Source organism: Cataglyphis hispanica, chromosome 16 (assembly GCF_021464435.1).
Source record: "Cataglyphis hispanica isolate Lineage 1 chromosome 16, ULB_Chis1_1.0, whole genome shotgun sequence".
NCBI classification, from domain to species: domain Eukaryota; kingdom Metazoa; phylum Arthropoda; class Insecta; order Hymenoptera; family Formicidae; genus Cataglyphis; species Cataglyphis hispanica.
The window spans coordinates 1503515-1523866 of record NC_065969.1 but is presented as its reverse complement, the minus strand read 5'-3'; the positions used below and the strand labels follow the sequence as shown (position 1 = coordinate 1523866).

At 29.7% G+C, this 20352-nt stretch overlaps 1 pseudogene; it reads left to right on the top strand.

The window, feature by feature from the left end:
• Window positions 1–10658: 10658 nt before the first annotated feature.
• Window positions 10659–11839, top strand: LOC126855706 (cytochrome P450 4C1-like; annotated as a pseudogene).
• The last annotated feature ends 8513 nt before the right edge of the window (window positions 11840–20352 follow it).

Below are 20352 nucleotides of genomic sequence, written 5' to 3'. Positions count from 1 at the left end.
TAAAGTCGAGATAAAAACGAGAACTAGTGTGCCTATATTAAAGAGTAGTCGGGAAAAAAGTAACGGATGGAAGCAAGAGTTGGGATCATGTATCCTTTAAGACTATTTTTTATTATCGAGGATTAGTTCTAGAATGTATTAGGACGAATCAAGAAGATTATGACTCTTATTTGCAACTTATATACAAATTGAACTTAAAACAGAAGCTAATGAACACTTTTAAATATAATTTCCGAGAAAATTGAAGCACTTGTGTCCCATCTTAGAGTATCTATTCTCTAGAGAGAAGCCCAAGACTCTCTCTTATGAATTTTTCTCACGATAATGTCATTTCATTCTGTGAATTCAGAAACTTTTATAATCATTTTGGGACATTAGGGGACATTCTTCTTATAGTCCGGATCTGACTCCTTCCGATTTTCATTTATTTGAGTCACTGAAGAAACATCTTGGCAGAAGATGATTTACAAATGAGAAGATACGTGACAAAAATGACATTCCTATTCAGCCAAGAGATCAGTCTAATGATTATGCATTCTGACTCATTTGGTTCATGTATTTGTATCTTATATAAAAGATATATTTTAGGAAAAGCAAAGGAGGTTTCTTTCGTCGAAAGTATCAATGCGAGCCATTATCCCTGAGCATGCAATTGCAATTTCTGAATGCAACTACGTCGATGAAAATAGCTCAATTCCAGGACACATCCAGGAATAAAATGCGAGCTTTGATGTAACGCGTCGAACCTGGCAAGTATTTCCCAAGGGCTTGTCTTACTAGAAGTTAGCTCACGTAAGCAGCGCGGAGTCTCGATACTGGCTTTAGTTACCTGGCATTGCTCGTCTCGCTCTCGTAGGTATTAGATTACTTTATAGGCGTATCACTGCACGCACCTATGCGGTACATATATCAGTATGCACGAGCGGCGAGCTAGATATGTGTAAACCAGTTACGTGCGCGCATTTCCCAAGCGCTCGTTTTGCTACTAGTTACAACGGGTAAACAGCCTCTCTCTTCCTAGTTTCCAGTTATTTCAAATTACCTACGTCCCTTTACTCGCGAATATGTAAGTGCACGCGAAATGACATTACGTGATATTCTATTATTATACAAATTATACATTAGTTTCCAATTTTTTTAAATTTATTTATCGATTTTTATTGATATAGTAGCGTAAATTTTTTGCCAAAAGTAAATGAAGTTTGGATATAATTATATAAATTATTATTTATATTTGATCTTTGATGGAACGTCTAGAAGGTGTTTTCAAGTCAAGAGTTTTTTCGCCATTCAAAAAAATATACAGGGTATTCTAGACCAACCGTACACCACTTTTCTTTCAAAAACTAAGCATTTTAGAGAAAAACGTTTTGAACAAAAATTGTATGGTTTTGAGGGGAACATAAGATGGTGTCATTGGTTTGACCTTGGATGGCATCGTTAAGGTTAAGTCAAGGACACCTTTAATTTCTTAAACGGAATCCTCTATTTTTTATTGTATATTCTTATGCTTATATCAAGAGCTTTCCAAAACTATAATAAAGTATTTTTTCATTAAGAATTTTTTTGAGTTATTTTGTATCTTAATCTGACATATTTTAGTATAAAATATAAAATATCTCGAAAATTATTTAGTGTTCAATAATTATATCGTAATACTTTTATGTATAGAATAATAAGATGAATCAAATGGTGTAAAGAAAAAATAAATAATTGTTATATAAAAAAATATATTGCAAATAATTGCATACTTTTTTTTAAAAACAATTATTTTCTGTACACCATTTGATTCATCTTATTATTCTGTACATAAAAGTATTACGATACAATTATCGAATATGTATTAAATAATTTTTAACCATACAATTTTTGTTCAAAAACGTTTTTTTCTAAAATGCTTAGTTTTTTAGAGAAAAGGAGTGTACGAGTGGTCTAGGACATCCTGTATATATTTGTCATCAGTATATCAAAAATAAAAATCGAAGCATAAATAAATAATTTTTACCATAAATAATTTTTAGCATAAATAAATGGCTTGAGCAATATCGATTAATTAATTGCACGCAGAAAAAATAACATTAAAAATTCTACGTGCACAATATATTTCTTATCTATATAATATAATTACTTATTTATATCACACATTCATACTAAACATAATACATTCATAATATACATATAAATTCCAATTCGTCATGAAAATTTGCTCACCAACATACTCGTTAGTGTAAAAGATAACGTACAGAGGTGGCTATATTTGAGAGACGAAGAGAGGGACGACGAGGTGTCAGAGTACACGCGAAGTTCCGACAAACGTCAAACGTATAAAGCACATGCACTTGCCTGAGAGCTCGTTTTGCCAGGAGTTGCACCGCGTAAATGGAACGAAGTTTCAGTTATTACGTCGAGCCCCGTTTGAGACTCCCGTGGAGGGCGAAAGGGTTAGAAGCGGGAGGGGCGGAGGAGAACTTGTTGTTCCCCTTCCTCACCAAGCGAAGAGGTTCTCTTCTGGCTCGTCTTCTGGCATCGTCTTAGCGTCTTAGCCGGCCGGCTTCGGGGTCTCATTAGCATAGAAACAGCGGTAAACTCGGTGGGCTAGCTTACTGAGCTAACAGCGTGTAAAATAACCGCTAAGTTGTCATGACAATGCCCCCTCCCCCTGCCCCTCCCTCCCTCCCCACCACGGTTGGTAAACACCCCAAGTCTAAACAGCGCCGCGGACTAAGTCCTCCGGTGAATTACTTCCTCCGGCGCGCTATTGTCCGTCGAGGAGCGAAACGTCATAGTGTTTCCGGTGCACCGCTCTTTCCCCTCTCAGTAATCTTCCTCCTCTTCTTCTTCTTCTTCTTCTTCTTCTGAAAGGGAATAAATTAAGATCGCACGACATGCTAAAAAACGCACCTGATCACACCTCGATAACGCTCGACGTCAAAATGATGTTTCGTGTCAAAATGACGTATTGCGAAAAATCTGCAGGTAAAACTGCATTTATTTTTCTTTGGGAACAAACATTTTGAAGTGACGATTTTTCTTTTAATTGAGATTTATTATTTTTTCATTCTTATGAAGACATTTTTATTTATACTATTATTCCATTTTTATTATACATATAACCTATATATTTTATAACATTATATGTATATAAAAAATAATATAATAACTATTTATTACAAAAGCGAGAAGCGATGGAAATGAATTACGGTGATTGTTCCTGAATTAAAATCATTTTTCATTGTTATAAATAATATAATATATAACATATATACTCTTAATATGGCGTAATTGTTTATCGATCATTGAACTGAATGTGCATTAAATTATATATAAATTCGATCTTAAATCGTAATGTAAATACGATCTACAAGATTGTGCCGTTCGCATTTGGATAATCATCGTTAATCATCAGAGATTATATTGATACGATACTGTTCGCACGAAGTTAACTCCAGAATCCAATGACGAGGTATTGCGTTTAGGTTATATTACGAGATATGCTGCTTTCTTTCTTCGGGACACTCGGTGTATCGCGTGTACGCACACACGTTAGTCGCCTTGATCGTCGAGCGACCCTGGGACACGAGCGTAACACGCGATCTTCTTGTTAAGAGCGTTATATGCCGTTAAAACCGACGTAATGTCGACGTCGCCGGCGCACGGGATGGGTGTGCCGAAAATATCGGGGAGGGGAGGGAGTGGTGAGGGGAGGGGGGCAAGAAAAAGGCCGCCGACCGTGATTTATCGCCGAGTGGCGTTAATCGACGGCACGGGACCATAGAGCCCGAAATTTTGATGAGCGAATGCTTAATGCGGAATCGAAGGACGCGAAGACGATGTCGAATAAATTGCAGCATCGCATGAATAAGTATTTTTTTTGTAAATATGTTTTCAGGATGTAGAGGAGAAAGGGATAATTTAGTTTAAGCATAAAATTTATTGCAGCTTATACATATATAGCTTTTTTCAAAACTCACGTTGCGAATCATTTGTATTACATGCACTATTTAAATAATTACAATTGCAATTCAATGCAAACGTCTTTGTCTTTTATTATTAGAATTTTCTACTCACAATATTCTAGAACGATTTAAATTAAATTTTAATAATAAATTTAATTAATGTGTAATTTTTTAAATATATAATTTTGTAAATATATATTTTATTTTATTAAATATTGTAAATTTTGTATATTTTTTATTTAATTATATATATATATATATATATATATAATTAATAAATGTAAATAATTATTATATAAATTTAATAATTTGATTAAATTAAATTTATATTTTTGAATAATATTTGAACACAATTAATTACAAAAATTTAGTAATAAGAAATAAAATTTCAAATATATAATAAACTTGTTTCAGAGGTGCTTATAGTTTGCAATAAAATTTGAAGTATAAAAGAAATCTCTTTTATAGATTAAATAATAAATCTTTTTAGATTAAATAATAAGAAACTAGAATAGAATTTTTAATTTTTATTGATAATTTTAGAAAAATCCGTTAGCTTAAAAAAAATAATAAGCGGTCATAATAAACTTCTCACTAATTTTATATATATTATTATTCTATATGTGTGTGTATTATCTAATTTTATTATAATATATTATTTAATTTTTCTTTTTAATGAATTTGTCTTTTACAAAAATTGACTCCAATAAAATAAACATTTTGATATTTATAAATAAAATTATATATTGAAATAAAAAATGATTTATTATTTTTTTTCCATAAGGTTTTAATTAAAATTACAACAATATTGCTTAATTATAAAATATACAAATACCATAACAAGTACTTGGAACATTGTTTGGATTAATTCAGCATTAAATATTAATAAAAAATGAACTAAAGAAACTCTCGAATAATTAACAAAACAAAAAATAATTTATAAAGTAATTATATTAATATGAATGTGAAATTGAAATTTCAAGAAATCAGGCTTAATAATCAGTTTAATTTATTAATCATAATGAACAGATTCCTAATAGTATAATGAATAAAAAAGAAATTAAATACTTCTTTTATATATGCCACACCATATTGGCACACTTATATTAAGATAAAAACAAAACATGCGGAAAACCTCTTATTATTAATGGAACAAAAATTCCAATTATTATAATCATCAAATTTCAATACAAGAGAGTTTTAGTTATTTATTACTGAATTACTGAAGATCGTGATTAATATTAAACTTAAAACGCACACTATTCAGATATAAATTTACAGTTTTATCATCATATAAATTTATAGTTTTATCATCATCTTTAACTTTCTTGAGCATCACCTAATTTTTTATATCTTTAATAATCTGTGCGATGCGATAAAGCGATTACATTTCAATTGTCTGGCCGTAAACGTAGAATATATTTTTCTCTCACAAATGATTATTATCGTGAAACCGGGATCTGCGCGTCACTTCTGATGCCAAGTCCTTATTGTTGCGATTTTTCCGGTGCGCTGCTTTTTTAATCGTACGCTTGTTTGTTGGCCGGTGTTAATGTAGATGAATTACGGAAGTATTATGATAAGTAATGTTAATGCGTGTCCGTTACACACACACACACACGCGCGCGCGCGCGCGCGCACGTCTTGACGAGTTTTTCATGCCCAACTAGGTCACAATGAGATTGTCAAAAGTCCCGCGCGCCCGTAAATCGCCGACATAACGGCAGTGTATAAATATCCGAAATCGGGCGATCGCGCGATTGTTTCACGACTTTGCGCTCCCGTTGCAGCGCATTCACGATTCAGGATAATGCCGAATGAGCGGAAGTGCGGAATAAAAGATGAGCGAATTAAAATTCTATCGCGCCAACAAAAAAAAAAAAAAAGACCGGGAGCGCTTCTCTCGCGTGTTCTTTGTTATCTTTTTCACGCGGTATTTACGCTGTATCAGTTCCACACTGATTTTATCGCAGCTTATATATAGCTCTTCTTAAAACCCACATCGTTACGCTTCATTCGTATTAGCGCGCATCTGCACTACTTAAATAATTACAACTGCAATTCAATGCAAACTTCTTTGCCTATCGTTAAAATTCTGTGCATAATGTTCCGGAACATGCTGAATTTAATTTTTAATAATTTTTAAAATATTTAATTAATTTTTGTAAATATATACAGGGTGTCCTAGACCACCCGTACACCCCTTTTCTTTCAAAAACTAAACATTTTACAGAAAAACGTTTTGAACAAAAATTGTATGGTTTTGGGGGGAACATAAGATGGTGTCATTAGTTTGACCTTGGATGGCATCGTTAAGGTCAAATCAAGGACCTTTAATTTCTTAAACGGAATCCCCTATTTTTTATTGCATATTCTTATAGCTTATGTCGAGAGCTTTCCAAAACACTATAATAAAGTATTTTTTCATTAAGAATTTTTTGAGTTATTTTGTATCTTAATCTGACATATTTTAGTATAAAATATAAAATATCTCGAAAATTATTTAATGTTCGATAATTGTATCGTAATACTTTTATGTACAGAATAATAAGACGAATCAAATGGTGGAAAGAAAAAATAAATAATTGTTATAAAAAAATATATTGCAAATAACTGCTTATTTTTTTTTTAAAAACAATTGCTTTCTGTATATTTAATATATATTTAATTAATAAATTCAAATAATTATCACATAAATTTAATAACTTAATTAATCATTTAATTCGTATATTTTTGATTTGAATAGATTTAATTACAAAAATTTAGCAAAAAAAAAATAAAATTTTAAATATGACATAACCTTATTTTAAACGTTTTATAATTTGCAATAAAATTCAAAATAAAAAAAATTCTATTTGCAATTTTATAACTAATACTTATAATTTTATATGCTGTATATTCTAATGTATAGAAAATTATAAAACAAAATAAAAATAATGATTTTTTATACACACACAAATACATATTGAGAAAATGCAAAATGAGATTTTTTTCATATAAATCTTTTCGAAAAAATTGATTTCGAAGATCGTCTCAAATACTACAATATTCTAAGAATGTAAAGAAGTAAAGACAGACGCTTTTTATTATTAATTCATGCATCGTTAATTCCAGCCGAGCAACACATTGTGTGCGATAAGAAAGCGCGATTTGCAGCAATGTGTAATTTAATAAATAAATGTAATATTAAAACTTGTTGCACATTATTTTGATCCACTCCAAGTCAAGACAAATGTTTGTCGTGAAAAATTTATTTATTTTCTATTTTTTTATGAAGATATACCTTTTTTAACTTGTATCAATTTCTGATACATCCTTTATATGTGTGTGTGGCGCGCGCGCGCGTGTGTGTGTGTGTGTGTGTGTATGTTTGTATATGCGTGTCTAGTTAATAATCGATGATGAGTCGAGTATAGTTGAGTGAATTGAGTTTGTTTTTATACATCATGAGCAAGGCTAATAGTAATATTTTAATAATAATATAATTCAATAAGAGAAAATAAGCTATCGCTGATGAGGAAGCAATTTCTTTTATTTGCTGTAGAAGATATTGTGTTTGATAAAAATACAAAAATACGTATAATTAAATTATATTAAATAATAACAATAATAATAATAATATTAATTTAATTTCCTAAAATTTTTATGCAAATTTTAATATATAATATAAATAATATAAACATAATATAATATAATATTAAATAACATAATATAAATAAATATTGTATATATAATATAAATATTATATTTTAAAAATTATAGACTATTTAATTAGATAAAAATTAGTGTATAAAAAAATATTCTGATAATATTTCAACATTTTATTAACATTTTTTATTATTAAAATTAAGATGATACAAAATCTTTGTATCTATACCTATATTTTGTTGTGTAATTTTAAAAACGAATTGTAAAAAAAAAAAATTTTAATATTTAAACATATTTTCTTCGAAGAGATATGTTCGCAACGCGTTTTTTACAAAAAAAAAAAAAAAAAAATTAAAAAATGCAAATTAAACTTGAACAATTAATGAGACACGTAATGACAACCTTTTTATTATTTATATTTATAGTTTTGTTATTTTATTGTTGTTAAGTATTGTTATTAGAAATCATGATATATAATCATAATTGGCCGTATTCAGCGCACATAACAGTTGCGAGATCGCTCCGTCTTCCAGCGCTTTTTTCCGCCGAACAATTTGCTGAGTAAGCGCTCAATATTACTTTGATCAACATGTGCTTTTGCAGCATAATCAAGATAACACAGACGACATATGACATCTCAAGACAATTGCGCCGATGTAGCATTCTTGAAAATTCTTGCTAGAAAAAATGGCGTCGCAACGTATTGTGGGAACGCTTCGAATCATAGACCATTCGGCGCACAAATCCGCAACTGTTTCGATGGCGCTCAATGAGCCAGTATTGTTGCTGAAATATATTTATTTTGTTGCTAACTTAACACTCAAATTCAAAGCTTAGAAACACTTCAGAACGATTCAACCAGATTCTTAGAATTTATGAGAAATTTTCAATAAATATATCCCAATGCGTTAGATGTGTGCATATTGTACATTTAGTTAATTATAAAATAATTCTAATTTAGTTATACGCTTTATTACTTTAATTGTATTGCAATTTATTAAATATAATTTTTCTTAACATTAGAAATAATAAAATAAAAAAAACTATATAACATAAATTTTTATTTGGCATGATTTTTCGATGTCATTATTTTTCTAGGAAATTAAAACACAATTTTATATAACAGTTAAAATGTTTTTATTTAAATAATAATAAAAAGAAATAAATTTTATAGCACAAATTTTTATTTACTTGGCGTAATTTTTTGATACTATTGTTTTTGCTAGAAAATTTTATAAATATATATGACAGTTTTTCATAACTGGCGAGTGTATTTGGTGCTTTTTTGCGGCGGTAAAGGCAAGTTTTTAAAATATACACTACTTTGACAACATTCATTAACACAACAATTTTATTATCTCATTGCTTTCAATATCAATTTCTTTTTAAGGATGTTCTGGATGTACTATAGTAGCAAAAAATTGTCAAAATTAAAAAGAAAACATATTCCTTACGTTTATACTGTTTGAAAAATTAAAAAAATAAATTCGAGTTATGAAAAAAATTAAAGTATCACATAATAATATGGATATTGACGTCTTCATAAAAGAAAATAGTTGTAATTAATATTTTTCCTAATTTATGGCAAAAACTTTTGATCGTGAATATCCTCTGAAATCAACTGCAAAAAACAATGAAAAAACGAGTAATTTGCAGAAAGAGAAAAAGAGACAGATAATATTTTTCTACAATTTTTAGTAAATAACTTTTAAACGAATTAGTGAATATAAATCAAGTTTTGCACAAATATTTATTAAAATTTCCTTAATATATGTGAAAATTTTTATTTCATTGATAATATTTTTTCTTTCTCAAATTTATCAATAAGTGCTACAATAGGCAATTTTCCATAAGAATCAATAGTAACTTTAAATTTAAATAACTTCCAAACCGTTAAGAGAATTGTGATTAGTTTTTGCACAAATATTCAGAAGAAATAGTAGAACAATCTATGAAATTTTAATGCTTTTGTTAGTATTTCGACATATGTCACATACATCCTTAAGGACACATACTCATAGATTAATGATATATAAATGCAGATGCAAGATTGTGACATTTTGCTATCCTTTTGTTATAAATAAAAAATAATGATTAATGATGATGAGTATCAGTAATCATTGAACTTCTGGTTGAAATGAAGGTAAGACAGCAAAAGACGAAACCTATTGATTAGACAGAAGCTATATAAATTGATATTTTATTGTTCTTGTTCTTTACATTGAATTCTCATGTGTTCCGTGAGTTAATTAATCATTTGCCTCTCAAGATATGACATTTTTATTTATTAATATTCTTAATTGATGAAACGTAGTAAAACGGTTATATAAGTATAAGCCTCAGATTTTCATAGTGAGTTTGTAAAAATTTGTTTTTCTGGCACGTGTATCTGCTTGAAGATATTTGCAAATCTATTTTAAATCTTTGAGTAGTGTTTTAATCGTCGCATCAGGTGAATATCTTAGGAAATCGGCAATATTTATATAAAATAAAATTTTTATAACATTTTATTGCGAAATCCAAACAACATATTAATAGTTTATAATATTAAAATAAGTGTGAGCGTTATTCTCACATAAATCTTCTCAAATACCGCGAGTTGCTAGCTTGATCCGATTATTATAATCTTATTATGTATTATTTTTATGGAAATTTTTAATAATTAAATAACTAACAAAAACAAGAATGATTTTATAAATACATGTATTCAAGGATCTATAAAATTATAAGCTGAAGAAGATCAAGCTTAATTAAAGGATCAAAAGAAGAACATCAAGAAACCATATATTTATAACTATATTATTATTATTCATGTTTATTTCATTGGCATATTATTATTACATACATTATGGAAGAAACTGTAAAAAATAATAAATTTGAAAGAAATTCACAAGTGTGAGACCATATTGAGAGATTATTTTGCTATAATATATATTCTCAAATAAATAAAAGTAATAGATTTGAATTAAAAAAAATTTTCAATAATTCGAACATTATCATACGTAATAGACTTTTTAATAAATTATTATTTATTAAATAATAACTTATATACTTATGTTGCAAAATTTATCGTATTTGGACAGATGTTTAAAGGAAGGGCTACGTTTATATCTCCCCGTGGTTTTTATACTTCGAAACATTAAGGAGGATGTAAAATTACGTAATTAATCACTTTTTTCTATATATATCTTTGAACATGTTACATTTTACGAATATATAATATATTATAATAATTATGAAACGTAAAAGCAATTTTAATTGCTTTAGCATTTTACGAATACAATATTATGTATTCATGTTATTTAAAAAAAAAAAAACTCTTAATTTCATAAATTTTTATATTTTGTAATTTTATTATAATGCGCTTTACAGATTCATATGTTATACCTGCCGGAACAATCTTACATCTTAATATCCACGGAGTTCACAGAGGTCCCAATTTTTGATCAAATCCAGAAGTATTTGATTCGGATAGATTTTTGCCCGACAGAATGCAGACTCGTCATCCTTATTCCTATATACCCCGTAGTGCAGGGCCGAGAAATTGCATAGGTGAGTTGCGATTTTTTTTTCTTCTTGTGTCGATAATTTTTGATGAGAATTTTAATTGTAGGTCAACGATTCGGTCTGCTGGAATTGAAAGCTATGATTGCTCCTTTGGTGCATAATTTTAATTTGGAGCCAATAGATTGTTTAAAAGATATCCGATTACAGCCCGATATCATGCGTTCTTCTCATCCAGTTTATATAAAATTCAATCCAATCAATCGCGAATAATCATTCAAAACTAACAACATATGAGTGAATACCATATGTGTAAGAAATTATAGTGTAAGAAATTGATAAAAATGTTTTATGGGATAAAATGAATCAAATATATGATGGTATGTATATTTTACATGTTTTATTTCTGATTATTTCTTTTATTACTTTTGTGTGTAATCTGTCTCTCTCATATTTTATTAATTTTGAATTTTTATTACAGAATTTTTATTAAGCTTTTAATATTTAGAGTTGCGATTTTTTTTTTCTTGTGTCGATAATTTTTGATGAGAATTTTAATTGTAGGTCAACGATTCGGTCTGCTGGAATTGAAAGCTATGATTGCTCCTTTGGTGCATAATTTTAATTTGGAGCCAATAGATTGTTTAAAAGATATCCGATTACAGCCCGGTATCATAATGCGTTCTTCTCATCCAGTTTATATAAAATTCAATCCAATCAATCGCGAATAATCATTCAAAACTAACAACATATGAGTGAATACCATATGTGTAAGAAATTATAGTGTAAGAAATTGATAAAAATGTTTTATGGGATAAAATGAATCAAATATATGATGGTATGTATATTTTACATGTTTTATTTCTGATTATTTCTTTTATTACTTTTGTGTGTAATCTGTCTCTCTCATATTTTATTAATTTTGAATTTTTATTACAGAATTTTTATTAAGCTTTTAATATTTAGAGTTGCGATTTTTTTTTTCTTGTGTCGATAATTTTTGATGAGAATTTTAATTGTAGGTCAACGATTCGGTCTGCTGGAATTGAAAGCTATGATTGCTCCTTTGGTGCATAATTTTAATTTGGAGCCAATAGATTGTTTAAAAGATATCCGATTACAGCCCGGTATCATAATGCGTTCTTCTCATCCAGTTTATATAAAATTCAATCCAATCAATCGCGAATAATCATTCAAAACTAACAACATATGAGTGAATACCATATGTGTAAGAAATTATAGTGTAAGAAATTGATAAAAATGTTTTATGGGATAAAATGGATCAAATATGTGATGGTGTGTATATTTTACATGTTTTATTTCTGATTATTTCTTTTATTACTTTTGTGTGTAATCTTTCTCTCTCATATTTTATTAATTTTGAATCTTTATTACATTAAGCTTTTAATATTAAAAAAAAATCATGTTAAACCAAAAGAATAAAATTTTATAGTGCTACAGTATCTCTTTTTATTTCTAATGAACTCTTATTATTAATTTACTCTTTAGTTGGAAAATGGCTATGAATATAGGCCTCGGATTTTTATTGTCAGTTTGTAAAGGATTGTTTTATTGGTACGTGAATCTGTTTGAAGAGATTTGGAATCCATTTTATATATTCTATTTTAGTAATATTTTAATTGATCGTCGCATCAATGATTTTATTAGGTAATTGATAGTATTTGTATAGAATAAAATTTTATAAAATTTTATTGCAAAATCTGAACAATATGATTAATAATATCATAATTAGTGTAAACGCGTGATTTTTACATAAGTTTTTTCAAATACCACAAATTGTTAATTTTTAGTTTGATTGTTTATAATCTTATTAGATGAAATATATTATTTTTGGAAACTTTTAACAATTAAAAAAAAAAATAATTACGGATAAAAAAGAAATAGAAAGCTAAACGGAGAACTTCTTCTCTGAGACAAAATATCAAGCGAGAAATTAAGGAACCTAAAGTAATTAAGACGGTCGTTTTTTTTTTTGATCGCGATTCGTCGACCTCCTTCCTTTTTTTCCGTATCACGCGATTGTTGCGTATCTTAACATTTTTTTATTACTTTCGGTCGACGGCGAAACACACTCACGACTTCCTGTAAGATAGCATCGCGTTGAGTTATCATTAAGAGAGTCCTTGGTCGGAGAAATTTTCTGTGTCCTCATGTGCGCGACTCATTTAATCGCTAATCAACGATCTGCGCGGAGAGTTTCCATCAGAAATAGAAATGCTTTCCCGTAAAATGATTAACCACTCATTGTGGACATAGATTTATTGACAAAAATTGTCTTGATTTTAATGTCCTTTATAATCAAGTTTGTCAGTTTAATTTTGGGACACTGTGTATATTAACTGCATTTAAAGGAAAATTCAATTCTGTAATATTGAACATGTTATTTTCAATTATCTAATTTTTAACCGATATTTTTGAAAAATTCGATTTGTGTCAAACTCTTTACTATTTCTTATACAGATTGCCTGGTATTTAATTAATGCGCATTTAATTAATTGGGATAGCAATTTCGTAATCATAGCGGTACCTTAGCGATGTTCCATATGGCAAAAACGATAAAGGAGAGATCTTCCTCCTGTCGCTCTCGTTAGGAGATTCGCCACCTTCCCGCCTCCTTCAATTTCTTCCTTCTTTGTGTGAAACACAATTAAACCAATTACCGCGACCGCCGGAGAAATGAACGCGCGGGAGTTACGTAAAGTAATTGGACGCCTCCACTATGTGCGCGCGGATTTCCTAAAACGATAATTAACGAGTTATTAAGCGCCGGCTATGCTACCTCGTACTCGTCATTATCCACGTTTCACACGAGCGCCGAGTGAAATCTGCAGCGATGAGCCGAAGATAGGAGAGCACGTACACATACACACGCACAACATTCGACACGCACACATACGCACGTGTGTGATGCCATAAAATGCACTCAGGAACGGACCTGTGATAAAAATAATAATGTTTTGGGGACTCTTAATAGCGCAGAATATTTTTGTTAGAGAAATATTTGTTCATACTTAAAAATTGTTTAATGAATATTTGTTTAGTATGTGTGTGTGTGTGTGTGTGTGTGTGTGTGTACATATGGGCAAGAGTGTTATTTCCTCCATTTGATAGATCATTTTCATAGGATTTTTTATCAAAAAAAGAATGCTGCAAATCACAATGTGCTACGATCATAGTTTTCGAGTTATCGATTTTTAAAAGTCGTAAACAGCAATATTTGCAGCAATACTTTTGCCACAAAAATTGAAATTGTAATTTTTTGACACTATGTATGTTTTATAAAATATATTTTTAGTAGATTCATTTATTTATGCAGAAAAATCAAACGCGTAGATTCCTATCCCGAAAAAAAAACTAACCTAACTCGATCTATATCCGAGAGGTACATTTTGATTTTAATTATTACTTATTATTCTCACTTTATTTATTATTCTTTATATATATATATATATATATATATATATATATATATATATATACATATATGTGTTATATTATATTATATATATATTTTTTATACATCATATTTTTATACATTTCAAAAGTTTTGAAATCTTGATTTATTTTTTTAAAAAAATCTGTACTTATTAAATTAAAAAATTTAATAAAAAATTCTATAAAAATGATCTTTCATCAAAAATTTAAAAATATTAATATATTTTTTTCAAAAAAATTAAAGTTTTGAAACATCGATATCTCGAAAACTATTGATCCCAGCTTATCATGATTTGCAGTATTTTTTTTTTTCGGTAAAAGATCTATCAAATTGAGAATCTCAGAAATAACGTTTTTCATACATGCTTTGTAAAAGTAATAAATAATAAAAAAATTTATGTTATATTTTTTTCTACGAAATATAAGAAAAAATTATATTTCTGGTCTCTAGCATTTTTCTGTTTAAAAAATACGTTTGCCTCAAATTACGAGAGGTCATCATCCGTTCCTGCGTGAGTCGCGCATAATGCACTTAATAGTGCATTAGATAGAGCTCGAGAATCTCCTGAGATTCTCTAGGAGGTGCGAGCGACCATATGTTTGGACGGGTTTTAAAGACAGGATGCAATTACACACGATCTTAAGTGTTATCGTTAAAATAAAAATACACACTTCTCTCATAAATCGCGGCTTTCATTGTTCAGTTACCTTCAAGGCGTTCTATTTTTCAAATTAGAACACACTAGTACCGATTTAATTGACTGAATCGAAGGAAGACTTCTGTTAAAATGCAGCGTGTTATGTTACATCTATCAAGATATCTCGAATGCTTCCAAGAAAATTTCTATAATGCTTATTTTGATGATCTTTTACAATAAAAACAACTGACATTCAAATAATTACATTGTACATGTTATGCATGTGCATGTAAGAGATGACAGTTGCGTTCTTAAAATAATTTAAGTGTTTAATGAGAAAGTTTACATAAATCATACCAATGAAAAAAACAACATTTTTTTGGACACCTTATATGTAATTTTAGAGTAGAATGTATTCTTAATATAATGTTGAATGTATATTTAAATTTTTTTAAAGAACACAAGATATATATACATATAAGGCTATTGTAATGTAAGTATAATATTTTGATCCAGAAAAGCAAATAAAGATCTGTCGTTCAAATAAAACTTATTTGAGAGAAATGTTTTTCTCTTCTTTGTATTGAATTTATCTACGATTTGCTATTACGTTTAATGTACCCATATATGTACACGCGGTGTTTTTCTGTGTAATTACAAAGATGCTGATGCTTGATGTAGTTTTGTAACGCATACATCACACACGTGTGTGATCCTCCTACGAGGTTAGAAAGCTCTTAACCGCCTGGAAACGCTCAATCAACGCCGTTCCGAGGTTGAGAACCCCGAAGCTGGTAATTAGCGTTATGAAGCACGCTGCTTACCGGCGATGACTCTCAGATAAGGCGGACTTGTTACATTACGTACGTTCGGCACGCCACTGTGCGAGGCTACAGCACGTGAAAGCGGCCATTATCTAGTTTTACTTTTGCGCAACTATGTTACGCCTTGCCAAAATGCCGTCGTTTTCTCCGTGTCCAACGTTGTTAATGCGGCAATTTTACTACGATATTTCGTCTCACATCGAATGAAAAGCGAGAATGTAATGTTATTAATCATACAAAACAGCACAATCGAAATGTCTACTCAAATCTTGTAAAAAAGCTTCCTGAAAATTTCTTGATCTTTCAGATACCTTTGTTCCAAAATTTCCAGATAAAAAAAACATTTTACAGCTTTTTTTCGTGCAATCTGCTAAAATAAAGTTTTTTTATTGTATACATTTTCTAATGTTTTTTTTTATTTATATGTACAAAAAAAAAGAAAAAAAAACAAAATCACAGAGCCACTCAAGTTTCAAGTACCAGATTTGTAAATGTACTGAGGGAAATATATTAATAGCTTTTGTAAGATAAACAATTTTTTCACTTGCATAACAATTTTAATTTTTTTATCACTAAAAATTACAATAAAGAATTTGTACTGCATAGTCAATATTTTGTTAAGACATTAAATATATATATATATATATATATATATATATATATATATATATATAAATACAGAGATTAATATATATTTATAATCTATTTCAATTTTTTCAGAAACGGATCTATTAAAGTTGTAAAAAATTATTTTATCTTTCTTCTTTTAAATACATTTATAATTATTAGGCAAAACAGAAAAAATCAAAGAATATTTGAGTATCTAAAAAAGAATTATGTACACATATATGGCCATTGTGCGTTAAGATTAATTATTCGTCAAAGAATTTCACATACGAAAACTTTCTCTCTCTCTCTCTCTTTCTCTCTCTCCCTCTAATGTACATATGTATCAATATTCTTGAAGAGATTAATTAAATACATAATACACTACTTGGATATACTCAGCGCATTACCGACTGTTTACAATATAGAACGACATTATTAAAAAGAGAATTTTTTAAGTATTAATAAAATTTTATGAAAATTCTCTGATTTATCCAAAAAATTTCGAAAAAATCCAAGTTATCCATATTTTTCCAGGGAATAAACACTCTGATAACGTGCATACTAACGCACATGACCAACATTTTCTTTGGCGTTTCTATTTCAGCAATAATGATCAGCAATAAATCAATAAATTATATGAGTTATCTTGAATATCTTTTTTTTAATTATGAAATCTTTTTCTTAAGTTTCTGTGTATAATCTCTCGCTTATTTCTTAATTAAACACGCTCAAATAGAATACATTCTATCTCCAATAGAATATCTTATCATATCAATTATCTTATCATTTCAATATCGAAAAATCATGCTACACTCTAGCTATACTCATTATAACTTGAAATTATTCCTACAGAATCATTTGCTATTAACGTCGGTCATCAGCTGCCCCGAGGAATAGGATCCTACACGTGCATAGATTCCACTTGCCATAGGCCGATTCTTACAAGCGCAAAGCATTGCGTCGAGTTGTAACTATGTGCTCGTACAAGAGACGAAACCATAGCGTCTCCACGGTGGAGATGCTGAAGAGAATCGCGTGATTGCACGTCTCCGCTGGACCATGATGGCCGCTCTGAGCACGGCTATTGGTCGATGGGTAATCACATAGTCTTCACCGTCTTCGCCCTTCACCATCGTCCACGTACCGAGAGAGAGATACCCGCAGCCACTGTTGGGCCCCGGCGCTGTCATTACTCGATCATTTTTTGTTTCGGCGGGCATTTAATTTCAGTCGCTCCCCCGATCTTTCCTTTCTCTCCCTGCCAGCCCGTGAGCAGGCTGGTTATTCCTTTCTTCGTGAATACACCGTATCTTTCTCCCGCCAACTCTCTCCCTGATCTTCTTTTTTTTTCTCAAGAATTCGCATTGGCTTTACCGCGAGTTCATTCGGCTGACACATTGCATAACTATTCAGTATATAATCGACATAATCGATATTATCAAGTATCCGCATTTTTCGTGAAATAATGACGTCGGATATCTTTGTAATGCGTTATATGTGTGTGTAATAATATTGTTTGAATATTCCATGTATATGATGTATATGTTAGAAAACGAAATCCAATAGACTTATTGCTTATAAAACAGTTTTTTTACTTGTAATGAAGTTTCTCGGAATTCTAGTGCATTTTATTAAATATTAAAGTAACTCTATTATTACTATTATTTATCTGTAATAAAAACAATTTATGATACATTATAACGATCAAAATTCACATTAATCAGTATTGTTTTTACTAAAATATATATATATATATATATATATATATATATATATATATATAATTTATTAATTTTTATTATGCGCTTACATATACATACATATACAATATTATAGTCGATATAATATACACAAAAATAGCAATACATATATCTTTGTGTACGGATACTTTATTAATTATAAACATATGAACTGGTTTCATTGCGATATCGTTTTAATCTAATTTTGCTAAAACGCATTTCATGTTTTTATTAGGCTTTAAATTGAGCGTTATCATCCATTTTTCTTATCTTAAGAGCTTGACAGGTTAGGGAATGGCTAAAGATCGCACCCTGCTTGGCTTTATCTTGGAGAAGCGTGGGCGCAGAAACCAGACGTTTACGTACCAGCTCGGAGGATCAATTTGTTAACTCGGCCCTAATTCGTATCCCAATTGGCGTCAGGTATATGTTCCCTTAATCGTTTGAGTGAGACAGAGGGAGGAGGAAGGAAAAAGGGGAAAACGAGGGAACAAAAACAAAAGAAAAAGAGCGGGAAATATAAAACGCGTCTTGCATAAAATGATTTTTGCGGAACGAGTTTTATGAAAGACTCATCGTTCGCCATATGTATATTATATTGAAATTTTTCTGATTATTCACTCTAAATATGGACCAAATCGCCAATATTTATCGGGAAAGCAAAAGAATGTAATATTTAATAAAAGAAAAAAGTGCTTACAATGCATAACATGTAGTATGCATTTGTAGTGAATTATTGTAGGCTTTGCAGATCTTATATAATGAAAGCAAACTTCCCATGCGTGCAAATGCTGAAAGAGATCGATCAGAACTACGATAAGATCACTGATTGACCGCTTTTTTTCTTTGTTATAACCCGTCAGATTATTGATTCTCATACACTCGCCCACTCGTTATTTTTTCATTACGTCACGCGAGCGATCCCCAAATAAAGGCCCGAATCACCTAGACAGAACCGCTTGGCGCCAGGTTAAGGTCTGTCGTCCCACGCAAAGGACGCGGACGGACATCGAAACAGGTACTACATCAGGCTAATTTTCAGCTGCAACATCAGACCCATTTCTTCTAGCTTCTTCTGTCTTCTTTTGATCCACATTGACCGATCCTTGTTTTTGTTCTCCTACATTTGAAATCGTTGAGCGACTGAATGAAAGGCTTTCCGGGAGCGATGAAGACGCTTCGATCAAGTTGAAAGGAGAGAAAGAGATATACAGAGTGAGAGAGAAGAGATTCAGACGCGGTCCTTTTCTCAATGAAGAGTTGAAAGAAAAAAAAAGGACCTCGGCTAGAATCACTGAATGAGTGTAATCTGGTGTCTCGAAGCGAGAGAAGTTATGAGAATAAGAAGAGAGGGACGAGAAGAAAACAGGAAATTTAAATATGTGTATAATCTTCTTTCTTCCATTATTTATTTAATAAATTTATAAATAAAAAAAATATATTATATATAAATATATTAACATAATTTTTTTTTTTATAAAATGGAGAGGAAAAATCAGGAAAAGTGGAGATAAAAAATATCAATTATATCAAATATATTTTTAATATATAAAAATTTTGATAGAGATAGCACCCATAAATTTAAATATTTACAAATTTACTATGAAATCATACATACACAAACATGTACACAGAATATTATACACTAAATATTTTACGTCCTTTTTAAAATATAATAAAATAATAAAATATAAAATATAATAAACTACTATAATATATCACAAATTTTCGTATTATATGTATATAAAATAAATCTAAGAAATTTTTATATTTGTCTACAAAAAAAAAAAAAAAAATAATTTAAATTGTCCATCTCGAATATCCATTTTATCTTATATTCCTATTTTTTCCAACTTAAAGTTTACTAACTGAAAAGAAGTAACCTAAACTAAAAAGAAATATACATATATTTTTTTGCAATTTTTGTAAAACGACGAGAAGCATCAGTTTCAGCGCATGCAGTTGCATTACTGTCACT